Here is a 5,599-nt window from a genome sequence, read left to right as displayed (position 1 = left end):
GCCCGCGCGCCCGGGCCCCGCGCGCCCGCGGACCCCCGCGCCCCCCGCGCTCCCCGCGCCCGCGCCCCCCGCCGGCTGGCGCGCGCCTGCGGACCCCCGCGCCCCCGCGCCCGCGCCCCGCGGACCCCGCGCCCCGCGCGCCTGCGGACCCCCGCGTCCACCCCGACTTGCCCCGACTTTTCTCCAACTGTCCCTCCCCCGCGCCCCCCTACCTCTCGCAGCAGCCCGGCCCGGCCCTTTATATCCCCGCCTGGCGGCTCCACCTCCCCCCCTCCCGCCACCTCCCGCGCGCCTCCCTCCTCTCCACTCCCTCCTGCACCGATCCCCCCCCCCAGGCGCCAGCACCCCCCACCCCAGTCTCCGCGCTGTCACTTGGCCAAGCGGATCCCTCGGATGGGTCAGCGACCTCGGGGGTGTGGAGCGCCCTTGGGGCCGGGCCTGGCACAGCCCTCGTGCCCTCCTCCTGGCTCTTCCCGCGCCTTGCCAAGACCGCCTCGGCCCCAGACCGGACACACTTCTCTCCACGCCTCCCGGGACCCGCTCCTGGAATTTCTACTCCGCAGAGCTCTGCTCGGCACCTGTGCCCAGATTCCCCAGAGTCTGTCCAGGGAAAGGCTTCCTGCCCAGACTTGAACCCGGCCACACTACCAGGCGCCTGTTCCAAGGACAAGCCCCACCGGCCTTTTCTCTCAGGAGGAAGTGCAGAAGCGGGGAGTGAAAGGGTCCTGAGTCCCCTCCAGCCACCTCCTGTGCCCCAGTGCCCTTGGGGCCAGGGCAGAGAGAATTCCTGGCGGGCCCCAGTCCTCGCCTCCTGCTATGAAACATTAATGACCAGGAGATTCGGAGGCATTCATTAATGCTAAATGTCATCACTCCGCATATAATAGCACTTATTAATTAGAGCCCGCATCAGCAGGCGGGTGTGTGATTGATAGATTTCCCCTGGACCAGGACATCCGTAAAGTCAGCCCCGCGATCGAGACTGCGCTGGCTTGATTTCCTCACACTGGGGCCGTGTCTCCTGCGGATGTTTCCCGCTGAAGCTGTTGTCTCCCCTGCTGGTCACTGGGGCTGGCCCTTGGGTCATCTCGGACCCTGCACCCTTTTCTGCTGACCTGACAGGTGTGAATTATGGTTTGGATTTTCTCCCGGCTTCAGCAAGATCTGCCGGTGAGCTCTGTTCTAATTAAGGGAGACAAAGAAGGATCATTTCCGTGTGCCTCTCACCTCTAAGCTTCCCCCTTAAAGAGGCAACACTAGGCTCATCAAAGGGATCTTATCTGGATTTAGACAAAAACGATGAGACTTACAAGCTCTCCTTTCTTCATACTCTGTAGTACGTGTCAAATCCCAGCTCTGGTGATTCACAGAGAACCGAGTCAGCCATTGGCGTCTGAAACTCACTGCAGTGGTCCCGTGTGCTTTCATTTCCCAAAATGCCTCCAGAGAAAACGTTATTACAAAGCTTGCAGGTCCCCGGGGCAGTTGGACCTTTAGCAGCCCTTGGCCGACACCCCCCTTTTTATTTTTGAAAAGCATCGAGAAATACAGAGTCCCCTGACTGTCTCACACACTTGTGCTGTGCGCAGCTGCAGCGGGCAGAAAACAGCCTCTTCTTGTTCAGGCACTTGTGCCGGACCCCAAGGCACCCACCTGCCCGGCCTCATTTTCCTCGCCAGAACCTTTGATCACCCCCTGCTCGGAAGGCAGCGTCATCCCCGAGGTTCGTTTCTGGCGATGTTTAAGAACAGTCTCCACACATAATGCAAAGGTTACGCGGTGATGGATTACCCTTGACAGTGTTTCATAAAAAGCTGTCACACGTTACAAATACGGGCCGGCAGCCTGTAATGAGCACGCTGCCTCTGCTGGGCCAGCGTGCAGGACATCAGCAGGGTGGTGACAGCTGGCGCGCGCCCGGCGTGGCTGCCCACCACCCCGGCCCTGTTCCTGGAACTCCCCGGCGGGAGATTTCCAATGGTGAAATATCACCCGCTCTCGGGGGAGCGGGGGACGCAGGGAGGAAGAAATGGTTCCCTTGTCTGGGGCAGAATCACAGGCAGGCAGCTCACGCCCTGGGCAGGGCCGGGCACGGGCTGCGGGTGGGTGAGTGGGAACCACAGGACTTGCTCAGGCCGAGGGCCACAGGGGGGCTGCGGGAGTCACGCACCATCTCAAGGGACGCTTCGCCCTCCACCAGGGTGCTCTTGGGCCGAGGAACATCGTGGCGGTGTCCGGCCTGCCTGCGTCTGCCTAGCCCCCGCCTTTAGTGCCTCTCTAAGAGAATTTCCGGCTGCGTTTCGAAATCCTAGAGCTGGCATGTTTTTATGGCGGCAAGCAGGGCCTGGTGGAGGACGAGGCAGAAGCGAAGGCAGGGGTCCGGGCCCTGGTGCGGCACTGCCCAGCGAGACGCAGTGAGCCAGGGCTTCCCAACCCCACTTGTGCTGCCCGGGCCTCCTCTCCTCCCGCGTCTCCTCCCTCCTTCCCCGCACTGAACTCAGAGAGCCAGCCCCTAAGATCACGGGGACGGAGCCAGAGGGGTCCCCCGGTGTGTCTCTGTGTTCTGGGCATTGGCCTGTCCAAAACGTCACCGGGGTCCAGCTGCCTGGCCCAGCCACCCCGTCAGTGTCTCCTCTCCGACGCTGATCTCCCGCAGTCACAAAGTGGCAGGGGGTGTCCCTGAAATGTCTCTGACAGTCCGTGCTTCCTCTGAGTTCCTCCCGCTGGTCTCCCCCAAAGCTGGAATGTTATTGCGGCTTCTCTGTGGTGCCCCATGCCAGCATCTCAAGGGATGCTTGGGGGTTAACCCTGAAACAGTTGCCAAGTGCATCTCCCTCAAACAGACGTGATCTGTCACCCTGCAGTGACCCGTCCCTTCCTAAGTTGGCATTAGCACAGTACGCTGCTCAAGTCTTCTTTGTTCTGGCCAGTCCCCGGTAGCCTTTAGGATTTGCGGCTGATGGGCTGGCCATGTTTAAATATTCAGCATGCGAGAGACTTCGGCCTTCTCCAAACACTTATCCTAATATCTCGGTGCTTTACGGCATTCATCATATTGCTCTCTACAGTCAGGAGGTTCTTTAAAAAAAATATATTTCCTTACCAAAAGGTGCACACACAAAGCAATCTCCAATTATCACGGAGCTTTGGCAATGATTTATTGACATCTCTGCTGAGCTAACCATGAATATTGTAAAACGCTTTCACCCCTTCACCTCGTTGCTGAGACTAAAAGCAATATCTTTCTTCATTTCGAACATTGGGATTCCATAGAATTTGGACAATGCTGCTGAGCCAAATTGTGCACTGGCAGTTTTAGAGGTGTCTGCCTTCCCGGGTGTGATCAGAGCACGTCTCCAGCATTTAAGGGGAGCGTGCAGCCAGCTTGGACTGCTGGTCTGGGGCATGTCGTTTCTGCAAACAGCTGAGTTCCCAGTGTTGAGTTCAGTAAGAAAGGGGCAGGCTTATGTTAACTCTAAACTGTCCTTCTAGAACAATTTTACTTAACACCTCTTGAGCACCCCAAAGTACAGATTGTGTTGGATGCCACAGGACGGGGTTGAGGGTGCAACAATAAATGAACAGGCCTGACTCACCGACTGTGCTCCCCAGCAGCCCTGGGCAGGAGGGAGGCCAGAGGTGCCACAGAGGAAGTGGGGGCGAGACCCCTGGGGGTGCAAAGCTTAGGGAGGGCAGATCAGCTGGGGGACGATCAGCCATGCCTGTGTGTGTGTGCATGTGTGTGTGCGCATGTGCGTGTACGTGTGTGCGTGATTGTGTGCATGTCCGTGTGTGTGTGCATGTGTGTCTGTGTGCCTCTGTGTGTGCATGTGCATGTGTGTGCATATGTATGCATGTGTGTGCATGTGCATATACGTCTGTGTGTTCGTGTGCATGTGTGCGTGTTTCCGTGTGCTTGTGTGCATGTGTGCATGTGTGTGTGATGTGTGTGTGGGTGGCATGGGGGGGTGGGGGATCTTTCCTGGAGGTCTGTAGGCCCGGCCGAGCCCACGCAGGAGCCGTGCGAGGCAGCCCTGCCTCAGGCGTTACCACATGCGAGGCGGCTCCGGGCTGGTGTTGTCAGGAACTAGAAGTCTGGAACCAAGAACTACCGCACACACCCGGAAATAGCTGGTGCTGCGCGGCTTCGCGATTCGCGGTGCAGAATGTCACCCTTCTTTTCACGTTCCTGGATTAAGCTGTTTCCTTTTTGGAGCGTCTCAGCGCATATGGCAAAGAAGAAGAAGAAGAAACCCCCACTCCCAGCCGACTGCGCCCTCGGCCCCTCTTGGAGGGCCATTCGCAGATGGGCCTCTCCCCGTGGGGCGGGGACAGACCACCTCCCCACCGGGGCACGTTCAGCTCGTGCTGGCCAGCGGGGCAGAACCAAGGGCACAAAGATCCGTTTGCAAAGTCTGCTTCACAGCAGCCCGGACACGGCCCTGTGGGATTCCAGCCGCCCCTGACCTCCCCCTCGCGCCACCCCACGCAGCTGCTCCTAGCTCGGGGGCCGGGGCCACACCCAGGCGCCAAGACTGCCCCCTCTCCACCAGCCCCCTCTGCTGTGCCCAAGCGCTCTCAGCCACCTCCCTTCCGAAAAGCATCACCTGCCCTCAGGACGGGTGACTCTGCACCCCACACGCTAACTGGGAGCCCCAGGCACAGAGGTGCAGACACCCTCGGCTGATTCTGCTGGCCCCTAGGCCGGGCACTGCTCGGCCAGGCAGGCCCAGCACACTGCCCCTTGGCTGCTGGCCGCCTGACCACGGCCTGCCTGTCCTGCGGCCCCTCCCTCGGTGCCGGCCTGCTCACGGCCCTGGCCTCGGGCTCTGGGTCTGCACGGAGCACGTGGGAGGTCAGCGGAGACTTGCCGCCCGCTGACCCCAGGCCTGGCCACGGTTCCGCACCTGCCCGCCCACCCAGCTCTTCTGCAGCCGTTCCTGGGCCATTTCCAGGCCTCTCGGCAAGGTCCAGCCCGCGACCCTCGGTCCTAGTCTCGCAGGACACTGTCCATCCGCTCCTTGGGCCTCCAGCCAGGCCTGGGAAAGGTGTCACCCACTGCCCTCGGTCATCCTCTTCCCACTCTCCCGACCCCTTTCCAGTCCAGTAACACCCAGCACCCGACAGAGAATGACTTGTCGGGGCCCCCAGACACCCCCCCCCCAGCCAACTCCAGTGTTCGTGCTCCGTTCTCCCGTGGGGCAGCGCTGAGCAACCAGGGACGCCGAGATGCTGGCCGCTCTGTGCTGATTGGAGCATCCTGCTCGCAGCCCCGCCCACTCCCGGCTGAAGCCCCGCCTTACAGTCTCGCTGCTCTTTGCTGATTGGAGCATCCTGCTCCCAGGTCCCGCCTCACAGTCTCACTGCTCTCTGCTGATTGGCGCATCCTGCTCCCACAGCTCGCAGCCCCGCCCACGATCTGCTCTGGTCCTGCCTTGCGGATTCCTGCCCCTCGGCTGGACCCTGGTCTCGGTCTCGGTCTTGGTCTCTTTCCCATCCACACAGTCCCAGGGCCATTGTCCAGCCCGAGGGGCGGCCTCCGTGCCCTCTCCCCATGGCAAGGCAGGGTCCTCTCTGTGCCCGCGTAGTGGTCCACCAG

This window comes from Sorex araneus, chromosome X, assembly GCF_027595985.1.
Source record: "Sorex araneus isolate mSorAra2 chromosome X, mSorAra2.pri, whole genome shotgun sequence".
NCBI lineage: Eukaryota > Metazoa > Chordata > Mammalia > Eulipotyphla > Soricidae > Sorex > Sorex araneus.
The sequence above is the reverse complement of the archived record's forward strand: the minus strand, read 5'-3'. Positions refer to the sequence as shown.